Here is a 14,323-nt window from a genome sequence, read left to right on the forward strand (position 1 = left end):
CTCAGCCTCTACCCCCCACCCCTCCACCACCTTCTTACCAGGCAGTCACTTTACACAAGCTCTCCTCGCATCGCACCGGGCCTCAAGCCCATTTTATTTATATAATGCTCCAAATCATCTCATGACACTTTTGATATAGAGCAGGTCTAAGGCCAGGAGGGCGGCATGGTGGAGCAGTAGTTCGCACTGTTGCCTCACAGCAAGAAGGTTGTCAATTCGAACCCCGGTCCATCCCAGGTCCCCTCTGTTCATGTTCTCCCCGTGTTCACATGGGTTTTCCTCCCACCATCTAGAGACGGGGCTATTCAACTACATTGTTCAGGGGGCCACAGTCAGAAAGCTAAGGGCCCGGGGGGCGGACATTTCCCTGAGCTATTATCATCATCGGCGCCACCACATCTTAATTTTATTTTTATTTGACAACATTGCAAAAGTGGCCTAATCATAGCCTCATGGTCCATGTTGGGAATGTTTTTTGGTAATTCAAATTTCTCTTCAGAAACAGAAATTAAGAAATACACATAAAAATCAATCCAAAGATGAAAACCAGAAACAGGACTTGATTTATATCTACTGCTGAAGCCTCTGTCATTGAGAGATGGAGAGAGAGGAGAGAGATGAAGAGAGAGAGAGAGAGAGAGAGAGAGAGAGAGAGAGAGAGAGAGAGAGAGAGAGAGAGAGAGCAGAGATTCACATGCAGCTATAGGTGCTTTTTCTTTCTCTTTTCCTCAGAATTGGTCGGCAGGCCAGTGTGAATTGATTGGTGGGCCGAATTTGGCCTGCGGGCCACCAGTTGAATAGGCCCTCCTCTGTCAGAGGAAGACTGCCAGGAGCATGTTGGTGTTGTGTGGTTTTGGCCCTATGCTCCTGCTCCACTTGGAGCCTACAGGGAATGAGAAGAAGAAGCAGGTCAAGACCAGGCTCTTTATGTTAGACCCAACAACTCCCACATGAGCAGCACTTGGTGACGGCGGCAAGGAAAAACCTTCCACCTTTAATGGGAAGAAACCTCGAGCAGACCTGGCTCTAGATGGGTGGCCATCTGCCTTGATCAGTTGGGTTGAGAGAGAGAGAGAGGGGGGAGGGAGGGAGTGTGAGAGATAAAGAGAGAGAGGGAGAGAGAGGAGAGAGAGGGAGAGAGTGAGAGAGCCTCAGAAGCAGAACATCTACAACCCCCTTAATCAATTCCATTAGGGCCTGGGAGTGAGATTTATGTCCAAAAGGATATGTCGGTTAATGGGCGAATGAACCCAAATGGTGTGTTATTCCTTGATTTTTCATCAATATGCGCCATGCAGCGTATATTACAAACCAGTCAATTATACTAATGATGCCACTTTCAGATTACTTTCGGCGTAATGGGGGCAAAAACGGGTCTGTTTCCATGAACGATGAGGCCCTCCACGGCCGCCCTAAATCGCATTACAGAGCCAATCATGATCTGTGTTGTTATTATGTAAACCATGGCCAATCAGTTACTCATCCAATACCAGCCGTAATTGGATAATTAGATTGTTGTCTGTGTAAAGATATGCATGTTTGTCTCCCCCCTGTGCTAGCGAGAGGCAACAGATGGAGCATGTTATGTAATCACACATTGATGTAAATTACAATCACCCGCGATCCTGAGAGACGTGTAAACAACGTGGCCTGATTATGCTTATCACAGCCAAGGTGATAAACACTTTCAGTCTTTTTGGATAAGCGCCCCCGGGCGACAGTGACAGAGAACGTGTTGTGTTTTCCCACGCGGAGAAAGACAACAGAAAGTAGTGCAGAGAGCCATGATAATATCACTTCTCATCCATCAGGCTTTTTTCCACATCCACATTTCCTGCTTGGAAAAGGCTTATCAACAGGATGAAGTGCAGAGTAGGCCAAACCTAAAATCAGCTGAGCCACCTGTTTACTTGTGGAATAGATTTGAACCATTTGAACTCACACAGGGGAGACCAGGTATGGTTGTAACACACCGGGTTAGTTGTAACGGCACCATTTCCACCAATCAGGGGTGAGCTTAGTCATCAGTGCTGTACAAACCCACTTCCTTCCTGATCCTGGCTTAATTTTGTGCTTCTTTACTGTTGTTGTTACAACTTACCCCAGCTATTATTACAACTCAGCCCAGTAGGTAGGTTGAAACAATGGCACTCCTTTTATTTAACATGAATTCATGAAGTCTCTGATATTACAATAGAACAGTGGTTCCCAACATTGGGGTCGTGACCCCTGGAATTCAGATGGGGTCGCCTGAAATTTCTTTGAAGAAAAGAGAGAGGGAAAAAAAAGTCTGAATTCTGAGATTAAAGTCAGACTTCTGAGAAAAAGGTCAGCATACTGTTACATGTGACAGCTGATGATATTACTGATATTTGAATGTCTGGGGTCCCTAGGTTTTTGTGACGTCAGTGGGGTCACAAGCCAAAAAAGGTTGGGAACCCCTGCAATAGAGGTTAAAGTTATTGCTATTTGTAGCAGACAAATATGGGCATTTTGTGTCCAAATTTGAGAGACCTAACACCAAAACAGAGTTATAGGGACTAAGACAAAATCTCTGGTCTTCCCCACTGGCTATCGGTCTATAAAACCACATACAAGCATATGAGTGCATTTGTGCTCTGAGTCACAGCTCGTCCACACAGAGGCTGGCACAGTGCCAGACAGTGAACTTCCCTCTTCGGGGTCACCGGCCCGACACAACTTAACCCCGGCATGGCAGACGCAGCCTGGCCCCCCGGGCGACGGGTCCTTCCCTGACCCCCGCGGATCACAACATCCCCGCAGGGCCTGGAACTCATCACTGATACTGGCAACACACAGAGAGCTCTAAGGTCATCAATAATGACTCCATTTACTTAACACCGACCCAAACACCTGCTCATTTATCATGGCTGACACATGTCAGCCTGGTCCATTTCTCAGACAGGATCCAGCCAGCCACTGCAGATCTTCATCAGGTCACTTCTCACACAGGACCCACCCAGTTTTTTTCCCCTCACCAAAATGTAGCCTAAGTTTGGAGTGTTATTTAGATACCTTCCTGACAAACTAGCATGACAGGGTTGGTACAAATCGATTCCTTAGATCTTCTAGTTTCATATGATACCAGAAACTTCACTCTGGCTTTAAAACGGAGTCTGCCGCAGCCTCTGAAAATAAATAAAAAATGAAATCAATGAAATCAAATCAAATAAATCACAAATTTGTGATATTAAAAAACAAAAAAAACTTCACCGGAAGTAAAACATGCAGTGTTTTGTTTTGTATTTTGCCCCACGTAGGCTACATTATTAAGCTTCTCTGGGGTCAATACGCCACTGGTGACCGAAACATTAATTTGTTAGCAAGTAGGAGGAGCTTAATGTAGCCTACGTGGGGAGGGGAGAAACATTGTGTGTTTTACTTCCGGGGAGGTCAAGGAAAAGGTAGGAAAAGGAGTTAGGAGTAGTGACTATTCGGATGGAGCCCAGGAGGCCCAAGTTCAGAGCACTGCTTTTCACCATTAGGTATCAGACTTCACCAAACATTTAGTTGGGTTTTATTACTCTTTTGAAGAATTCCTCAGATTTACACTAAATGTCAGGATTTTGACCTGGATTAGTCAACAACACTACTAAATTCCCATATACATTGATTTTCAGCAGAAAAAAGTGGGAAAAGTGTTTAGTATTTCTTAGAATTTCACAATCCATTTACAATGGAAACAGCCAAGTACGTTTCTCTGTTCTCTCTCTGTTTAAATTTTGGTCCCACTGATGATGTCATCAGTGATGTCATAAATCACTGATTATTCCCTTCCGTGATGTCAATTGTGACATCAGACATCAGCGTTGTGACATCATTGATGATGTCATCAGTGATGTCATAAATCCTTCTCCGCAGAGGCTATAAGTAGGACCGGTGGCTCTTCCCTGCCTATTACCTCATTAGTTGAGCAGTGTCTCTACAAGACCATCTGTCAAAATGGTGAACTTTACTGTAGACCAAATCCGTGGCATCATGGACAAGAAGGCCAACATCCGTAACATATCTGTGATTGCGCACGTAGACCACGGAAAGTCAACCCTGACAGACTCGCTGCTGCTGAAGGCTGGGATCATTGCCTCAGCTCATGCTGGAGAGACCCGTTTCACAGACACGCGCAAAGACGAGCAGGAGCGCTGCATTACCATCAAGTCTACAGCCATCTCTCTGTACTATGAGCTGAGTGAGAACGACTTGGCTTTCATCAAACAACCCAAAGATGGGGCCGGTTTCTTGATCAACCTGATCGATACCCCAGGCCACGTTGACTTCTCCTCAGAAGTGACTGCTGCTCTCCGTGTCACTGACGGAGCCCTGGTCGTGGTGGACTGCGTGTCTGGTGTGTGTGTGCAGACAGAGACAGTGCTGCGTCAGGCCATTGCTGAGCGTATCAAGCCTGTGCTGATGATGAACAAGATGGACCGTGCCTTGCTGGAGTTGCATCATGAGCCTGAAGAGCTCTACAAGACCTTCCAGCGCATTGTTGAGAATGTCAACGTCATCATCTCCACATATGGAGAGGATGAGGGTGGACCCATGGGCAACATCATGATTGACCCAGTCGTTGGTACAGTTTGCTTCGGTTCTGGACTCCACGGCTGGGCCTTCACTCTCAAGCAATTTGCTGAGATGTATACAGCCAAGTTCGCTGCCAAGGGTAACTCCAACATGTCACCAGACCAGCGCAGCAAGAAGGTGGAAGACATGATGAAGAAGCTGTGGGGTGACTGGTTTTTTGACCCAGATACTAAGAAGTTCAGCAAGACTGCTAATCGACCTGATGGCAGTAAACTGCCCCATACCTTTTGCCAACTCATTCTGAAGCCCATCTTCATGGTGTTTAATGCCATCATGGACTCCAAGAAGGAGGAGACCGCCAAACTGATTGAGAAGTGGGATATCAAGCTGGATACTGCAGACAAGGAGAAGAAGGGCAAGCCGCTGCTGAAGGCTGTGATGCGTCGCTGGCTGCCTGCCGGAGAAGCTCTGCTGCAAATGATCACCATTCACCTGCCTTCGCCTGTCACTGCCCAGAAGTACCGCTGTGAGCTGCTTTATGAAGGACCTGGAGATGATGAGGCTGCCATGGGTATCAAGAACTGTGACCCCAAGGCCCCCTTGATGATGTACATCTCAAAGATGGTGCCCACCAGTGACAAGGGTCGTTTTTATGCTTTTGGACGCGTGTTCTCTGGCAATGTCTCAACTGGCCTGAAAGTCCGCATTATGGGACCAAACTACACCCCTGGAAAGAAAGAGCACCTCTACCTCAAAGTCATTCAGAGGACCATTCTGATGATGGGCCCTCACACCGAGCCCATTAAGGATGTGCCATGTGGTAACATTGTGGGTTTGGTTGGAGTGGACCAGTACCTTGTCAAGACAGGAACCATCACCACCTTCGAGCATGCACACAACATGAGGGTGATGAAGTTTAGTGTCAGCCCTGTGGTGAGAGTGGCTGTGGAGGCCCAAAACCCTGCTGACCTGCCCAAGCTGGTGGAGGGCTTAAAACGTCTGTCTAAATCCGATCCTATGGTGCAGTGTTTTATTGAGGAGTCTGGACAGCACATCATTGCTGGAGCTGGAGAGCTGCATCTGGAGATCTGCCTGAAGGATCTGGAGGATGAATACGCATGCATTCCACTTAAGAAATCTGACCCTGTGGTGTCCTACAGAGAGACTGTGAGTGAAGTGTCAAGTGTAATGTGTCTGTCAAAGTCCCCCAACAAGCACAACCGCCTGTTCATGAAGGCCCGTCCCTTCCCAGACGGCCTGGCAGAGGACATCGAGACGGGTGAGGTCACCGATCGTCAGGAGCTCAAAGAACGTGCTCGTTATCTGGCCGACAAGTACGAGTGGGATGTCACAGAGGCCCGTAAGATCTGGTCCTTCGGACCTGATGGAGCTGGCCCCAACCTGTTGGTGGATGTGACCAAGGGAGTGCAGTACCTTAACGAGATCAAGGACAAGGTTGTGAGGGGCTTCCAGTGGGCAAGCAAGGAGGGTGCCCTCTGTGAAGAGAACATGCGTGCCGTTCGCTTCGACATCCATGACGTGACGCTGCATGCGGACTCTATCCACCGCGGTGATGGCCAGATCATGCCCACAGTCCGCAGAGTGCTGTATGCCTGCCAGCTCACCGCTGAGCCCAGACTCATGGAGCCCATCTACCTGGTGGAGATCCAGTGTCCTGAGCAAGTGGTGGGAAAGATCTACGGTGTGTTGAACAGGAAGCGTGGACACGTGTTTGAGGAACCAACACGTGTCAGAGGAACACCCATGTTCATTGTCAAGGCCTACCTGCCTGTCACCGAGTCATTCGGTTTCACGGCTGACCTGCGTTCCAACACTGGTGGCCAGGCCTTCCCACAGTGTGTGTTTGACCACTGGGAGGTGCTCAAGGGAGACCCAAATGAAGCTTCAAGCAAGCCTGCCCAGATTGTCGCCGAGATACGCAAACGCAAGGGGCTCAAAGAAGGCATCCCTGCTCTGGACAACTACCTGGACAAGTTGTAAAACCTGGCTCCCACTTGCCTCTTCTCATTCCTCTCCTTCCATCAATTTCCCTCCACATTGTGGGACAGGACTGTACAGAACACCATGAGCACTAATGTTTGCCAACAGGATTGAAATAATAAATAAACAGTTACAAAAATTATAAACCATGAATTAATCTTACAATAAGAATGTGAATTGTGTGTCTGTGTGTGTGAGAGAGAGTGAGCAGAATTGTGTTCGGCCACAGCTATGCCATTTTATGAGCGAATCAGGCTTAATCTTTCAGGCAGTGCAAAGGGCACCCCCTGTGGGTGACTTAACAGAGCTGAATTTTTTTAATTACGTAATTAGCTGCGATTAATTGCCCTAATTACCTAATGATAACTATTAGCTAACTTGTTAAGATTGTCCGTAAAGCATTACACCTGAGCGTTTGTCTCTTTCTATTTAATAGGAAAGTGAATACATTGTGAAATAAATTCCTACAAAAATGTGTTACTGTAGCTAACTTGATTGATTGGTCACCTAATTGAACAAATCATACATTTTTCTGCCTTGAGAAGATGTTTCAATAAGAAAAACTATCTGCGCATGTGGTCATCATTGAAGCATGAGAAGCTGTCCAAAACACTCTTGAGATATGTAGCTTGGGGTGGGGGGGTGGATGAAACGATAACCGGTTTTAATGATAACCGTGATCAAATTCCTTACGATAACCGTACGTTTTGAAAAACATCGTAAATACTCTCCATCAGCCACCGTCTCTGAGATGCAGACGCGCAGCGCAGCCTTGGAGAAATGATTTCAGTGAGTGTATCAATCCCTTTTTGGGTCTGAGTTTTCAATATTATAATTTTGGTCCCTATAATCGTGATTTGAAATTTTCATATAGCTTCTAGTGGGGGGGGGGGGGGGCAATATCATACCTTTCATTTGCTGCTTCTTCATAGTTTTAGCTGAGATCTGTGCCATCAGATCAAGGGAAGATGCATCCTCTGTCCACAATATTAATCTATTTATTGTTTTCTGTCAGCACCTCTGTGCTGTGAGCAACAATAAGCACTTCCGGCGACCATTTTTCAGAGTAAAATGACCTTTTTGCACAAGCCTAGAGCACACAGAAGCCATTGGAAAATGATATATTTGCAGCATGAGAGCCGAGAGGAAAGTGACCCTATGTGCCCAGTGCCTGTACCTGAAGAGCAGCATGAGAGCCTAGAGGAAAGTGACCCTATGTGCCCAGTGTCTGTACCTGAAGAGCAGCATGAGAGCCTAGAGGAAAGTGACCCTATGTGCCCAGTGCCTGTACCTGAAGAGCAGCATGAGAGCCTAGAGGAAAGTGACCCTATGTGCCCAGTGTCTGTACCTGAAGAGCAGCATGAGAGCCTAGAGGAAAGTGACCCTATGTGCCCAGTGCCTGTACCTGAAGAGCAGCATGAGAGCCTAGAGGAAAGTGACCCTATGTGCCCAGTGTCTGTACCTGAAGAGCAGCATGAGAGCCTGGAGGAAAGTGACCCTATGTGCCCAGTGTCTGTACCTGAAGAGCAACATGAGAGCCTGGAGGAAAGTGACCATATGTGCCCAGTGTCTGTACCTGAAGAGCAGCATGAGAGCCTGGAGGAAAGTGCAGAAGTTGTTGTGGTGATTGATTTCTGTGTCCTCATTCATTTCAATGTTCTTTATTTTAAGAATGGCATTTACCAGTTTTTGCACATGAACTCTTCGATGCAAGATTGATAGAGTAATATTGTATCTGCAGTATAAGTATTATATAGTATTAACAGTACTTTATAAATATTGGATATGGAATGCAAGATAGATATGTATACTGTATATGTACCTAGTGTGAACAACAGGATAGGGTAAAGTAGGCTACGTACATGTGTGGAGTAAACAAGTCATTGATGTAGTTTTGAATAGGTTGCCCAGTTGCAAGTCCCTTTACCATGGCACTGTTTGCAGAGAGCTAAAGCTTGTTAGGCAGCCATGGTATTTGCTGGTCTTAACGCCAAGAGTTAAGTGCAGTGAGTTACACTGTCATGCCTTTACCATGTGTGTCACTGTGAAACCCTGGAAGTTGTCACTCTCTCTCTCTGCATAATGTCACAAATTCTGTACTTGGCAAATAAGTGTTTCTGATTCTGATTACGGCCCCAATGTGGTATACATGCTACTTATCACCTTGTTATTTTGTTTATTTTATTTTAATATTTAGAAAATACCTTCACAAGCCCTGGAAACAAGCCCTTGGGCTTTATTGTGTTTAATTCCTTTTTATCAATATTGTTTCCTGTATTGTCATGCACAATCATGTATTTATTGAATCAATAAAGATATCAATCAATCATTCAATCAATCACATTACTACTAATCACACTACTAGGGGCCACTTGTATTGTAATGTGTGGGCAGAACTGAAAATGTATTGTACATAGCCTAGTTAACCTTAACTAATGCAAAGTAATAAAACAAAAACAGTTTTAAGCTAATATTTAAAAAATGCTCAAAATATGTATCACAGTTATGTGACCACATACTAGCCTGGGTAAACCCATCCCCCACGTGACCTGCTCTCAGACCTGTTCTCAGTCACCTAGTGACTGGGAACTGAGAGAGCAGGTCACGTGGGGGCTGGGTTTACCTAGGCTAACCACATACCACCTTGGTTGAACAATGTAAACAACAATGTAAAGGGCGTGCATATAATTGAAAGACAATGTGACACATTAACATGGTTGAAATGTAATTTGAGGATTAGTGAACATGATTGAGATTATTTGTAAAATATAGTTTAGTAACAGACAATGAAAAGTCATTCAGTGTATTTGTAAAAGAGTTATAGCCCATTGTCTTCCATTTATACTCACCTATTGTACTGTAATCTGTTTTGATCTCTTGTAGGCCTATGGTAGTTGAATCTTCACCAGTCACATATTTTTCAAAGGATGAATGTATTTTGTAAAATAAATATATAGCTAGTTGTTGCAACAGTCAACTGAATATTCACTGAAGATGCTCACTTCTAAACAGCTTCTCTCCAGGAAGCTCAGCTCACTGTGAACAGCCTGGTAGTCATGCTTCAAGTCGTGGCAAAACCAAGCAAAGCGTATTTTGGTCTTGTTGGCCACTTGCCATGGCAGGCCGCCTTCTGGGTGGTGTAGGTGCAGTCAAATACACTACCCACCCAGCACCAGTATGTTCAAGATGGAGTCCTTCACTGAGATGCCTCCATATGGTGTTAGATTGCTCAGACCTGTCACATTATCATTTGTCTTCTTAAAATGGTAGAAAATATACACATCATTATCATAGTCTTCTTATGTGAGTTATAGATCCATAATCGAAACATCTGCTGAACGTCTATGGCCCTTTTAGTAGTATCAACAAAGAAGATTTGATATAAGCAACCTGGTTTACATTGATCCAAAGTGTCTTAGTTACCAGTACCATGCAGGAATATTTTGCTGCATTTGAGGCCCCAGTGAGAATGGGTATGGGGGTTCAATACATTTCCTCATGCTAGAACGAGGTTTAAGCCCTCTCCATGAAAATAGCACTTGATCTTGCACTTGCGAAAACTCCAAAATGGGTTGTGATCCTGGCACTGTTGGGTCAATATATTTGCTCAAAAATCCTGAGATGAAACAATGCAATCCAGATATACTGTATGCTGAGAGTAAGACTGCTTCAAGACGGCAGTGATTCTCAACCCCTAACTATAGGCTACCGCTACATAGTAGAGCCAAGGACCCCCATCTGATGAGATTTCATCTCTTGGACCCAAATCTGAGAATATTTTCATTGTAGACATGACTTTGTCCAGAATACCATGTATTGAAAGTAGAGTGTCTACTTTCAATACATGGTATTCTGGACAAAGTTTCATTCTGGACATAGTTTCTAAACTATGATCAAAACAGTCACTCTTCTATGCTCTATAATTGTGTTAATTTCTTGTAAATGAAATAATTGTCAAATGTAAGGTTATAAGTGTGTTGGGACGCCCCTGGAACCCCCTCAATGACCCCTGGTGGTCATTGAGGGGGGGTGGTCAAAATACAAACTACAGATTGCCCCCCCCCCCCCCCCCCAAAATGAGATATAGCCTTTTATGACAGAGCTGTTGAACAGCAAAAAAGAGAAACAAGTCAATTGTAGCCCCTTGTTGTGCAGCATGAGGGGGCCTACCTGCTGCATGCAGAGGAACCTGTGTGAAGCAGGTCTTGTTGTGCAGCATGAGGGGGCCTACCTGCTGCATGCAGAGGCACCTGTGTGAAGCAGGTCTTGTTGTGCAGCAGCATGAGGGGGCCTACCTGCTGCATGCAGAGGCACCTGTGTGAAGCAGGTCTTGTTGTGCAGCATGAGGGGGCCTACCTGCTGCATGCAGAGGAACCTGTGTGAAGCAGGTCTTGTTGTGCAGCATGAGGGGGCCTACCTGCTGCATGCAGGGGCACCTGTGTGAAGCAGGTCTTGTTGTGCAGCAGCATGAGGGGGCCTACCTTCTGCATGCAGAGGCACCTGTGTGAAGCAGGTCTTGGCCAGCCACAGCATGCAGACACACTGGGGGACAGCAAACCAAACGGAGCGCAAGCTAGAGGAGTGGCTCTCAAACCTTTTCACGTCAAGGACGCCTAAATGGACACTAAATAGACCACGGACCACAGCGTCCCCCATCTGATAAGACGTTTGCTTTTAGATGTTTTATTTACAGTGTCATACATTCTGTCATCATGTTACTTATTATGGAAGGAATTATAGTGAAAATCATTAGCCTTTTGCTGCAACCCGTCAAGTACCCCTGGGGGTCCCCGGACCCCACTTTGAGAAGCACTGGGCTAGAGGGTCTGCCTTTGTTTGTTGCCCTCCTCCTGCTGCCTTTAGCTCCATAGGAGAGCTCTGCAGGGCTTAGAGAGCGCTCCTCTGTGCATCTATAATAGACGGCTCACAGCAGCCAGCACAGAAAAGACAACTTAATACCATTCAGCTGCTAATTAACTAATTGAAAGAGGAAAGTCACTAAATCTAAAGGTACAAATGACGTATTACAGCGCTTTGTGTCTGTGCAGAGTGCGCTCATCCTCTTTGGAACGAGGCGTAAAATCCAAGCCTACAGTGAGTGTGAAATCTTGTAGCTGGACCGTAATATTTATCAATGAGATCAATGCTCTCCGTTATTACTGGGAGGAACATGAGGCTATAACCACTTGATTTATTGCCCCGTGTCTATAACTCTCTTTGTGTGGAGGAGTTAGATGGCCTATGGGTGGCGAGTCAAACCCATAAGGTCAATCACATGAAGCTGTAAAGTGAAATGGAAGCCACACACGCGGGCCCAGTTCAGAGGAGGAGAGGGAATGATAGAGTAGTGCAGGGGAGCTTCAGTGCAAAGAAATGGACTCCATTTTTGTAAGTCCTCCTCTCCAGCTGTCAGCCCGCTCCCTGTCCCATGGGGGGTTGCCACGGTGACAGGAGGCCACATGTCTTGGGGGCGTCGTTTTGGTCAAAGGACCCCATTGTTCTTGTGTTAAGCCGTCTTCACTATGCCCGTCTGCCAGGGACAGACAGGGGCTGAGGCTTCACACCCCTCACACACTCAGTAGAAAGCTCTCCACCAACACCCAGAACCCCTACCCTCTTTGCCTTAGAGGTGCAGCAGTTTAGCTGTGTGCGTGCACACACAGCACAGTCACATAATAGACACTCCTAGTTACAACCGTTTTAACAGGGTTCCCACACCTTCTTAAACATCAAATTAAAGGACTTTCCAGGCCCAAATTTGATCATATTCAAGTTCCCAACATGGTATAGTTTGATACAAGGATCAAGGTTAATTACTGTTACAACACTGAGAATTTTTATAATGAAAGAGAAGCTCACAGACAATTAAAAAGAGATCGATTTGAATGGGTCAACACTTCTCAACTGTGCTGCTACACGTTACAAGTTAAAAGAAATCTCAATTTCTATTCTTGCACAAAACTAGAAATTCCAACAGTTTCAATGACCCATGCCTATGACTATTTTCAAAAACTTCCAATGCCTTGATTTTTTTTTTCAAATTCAAAAACTTTCAAGGATTGCAAGGACCAGTGGGAACCCTGTATAAAGTCAAGACAGGGCGAAGAAATGGGCATGATGCTATAATAAAAGAAAAATGACTCATCTCAGGTGCCGCTGCTGAGCAAAAACCACTCCCAAAACCCCCTTTGACACAAATGAATGTGCATTCATCTACCAAATGACTTCCCTCTCTGACAATAAGATCACTTCAGAAGGCAGCTTTCCATCTCCTGATATAGTCGATCAAGATGACAGATGAATGCCTGGGTATGTGCAGCATCCCTGTGCCGCCGCCAGATGGCGCTGTTGCCCCACCGGGACAGCAGGTCTAAATTAGTCCATGTCAGCCTGTCCATCCGTCTTCCAGTGGGAATGCAGAGAAGACCTTGGCATGGACCAGGAGCCAAAAAACCTCTGGTGTCCTTCAGCCGACTAACTTGATGTAAAGGGAGGGAGTCAATTACCCAGTGATAGATCGATTAGAGTCATGCATCATTGCAGGGGCCAAATCTCCAATGTGAACTGAATTTGAATCATACTGGTTCTCTCTAGCCCCCTCTGACAGATGGATGGCGCCAGTGCAGAGGGGTTGATTTAAACAATGAGTGTGATTGTTGGAATGTGGGGTTGGGGTCAATTTACAATGCACTTGGCTGAAATGAATAACCAAAAGTTATTCGCATAATTACAGCACACTCATTCTCAGCTATTTCCTTTTTCTCAAAGCGAATCGGCTTCCTGAAGTGACCCCATAGCTGCATGACACAGCAGCTATAATTAGATCCAAATATTCAATTGTTGTGAATTAATTCCTTCCACGAAGAGTCTGAATGATTTTTCTAAATGAGCATAATACAAAGCGATCTCATATTGTGTGTGTAACCAATGAGGAGTTTTAAAGGCTTTACTGGAAACTGATTGACATCCATTCAAAAATGCACTGGTTTATTCTGTTTGAGGTGGTTATATGAGACATTTTCTCTGATTAGGCTATTATTCTGATGACTGCTGGAATAACCTCATTCAATAGCTATAAAGTCAACTCATGCTAAGTGGGGCTGTGGGGCTACTGCAGACCAGTGTAGAGGGGGACCTCTTCTGGACATGGGCCAGCATGTCAACAACAGTGCACATAACTGAAGGGGGGGGGAGAACTCTAGCAAACCACACATAAAGACAATAAATCAAGCTTAATAATTTGATTTCTGTGTGTACGACACATTTTCCCCTTCCCTTACTCCAACACCCCTGCACTTGCCTGATAGATGGTGAGTGCAGAAGAGCCGTCTTCATCTGTGCACAAAGGGATATTGACTGGAGGATGCTCGACCCACTGGCTTTGCAGAGCGAGCTGAAGATGCACTGTGATTACTAACAGAGTGGTTGGCTATTGATTGCGAGGTGGTCAGCAGAGATGATTGGGCTCTCAGCGTATTGATTAGCTTGGTTACTGGAGGGAAACTGGCTACAAATTACTGACCAGCACTTATAATTCACTGGGAACAAAAGCACCCGGGCTTTCAGCCAACACAAAAACAATTAGACAATATTTTGAATAACGGCTCTGTTTATTTGATGAGAACAGGAGAGCTACATGTAGAAGGTGTTATATGAGAACAGGAGAGCTACATGTAGAAGGTGTTATCAATGCATTGCATATCTCCATTAAACATTAGCCAATACCGATATCATTAACTAATGATCCAGAACACAAAACTACAGAACTAAACAGAACAGA

General features: G+C 45.4%; 1 pseudogene across 1 annotated transcript; it reads left to right on the forward strand.

Annotated features, from left to right (window-relative positions):
• The first annotated feature begins 3,963 nt into the window (after nucleotides 1–3,963).
• Nucleotides 3,964–6,543, forward strand: LOC310783257 (elongation factor 2b pseudogene; annotated as a pseudogene). Its single transcript has one exon. The product of its transcript is annotated as an elongation factor 2b pseudogene (transcript).
• The last annotated feature ends 7,780 nt before the right edge of the window (nucleotides 6,544–14,323 follow it).

Source organism: Poromitra crassiceps (assembly GCF_964638095.1).
Source record: "Poromitra crassiceps genome assembly, chromosome: 10".
NCBI classification, from domain to species: domain Eukaryota; kingdom Metazoa; phylum Chordata; class Actinopteri; order Beryciformes; family Melamphaidae; genus Poromitra; species Poromitra crassiceps.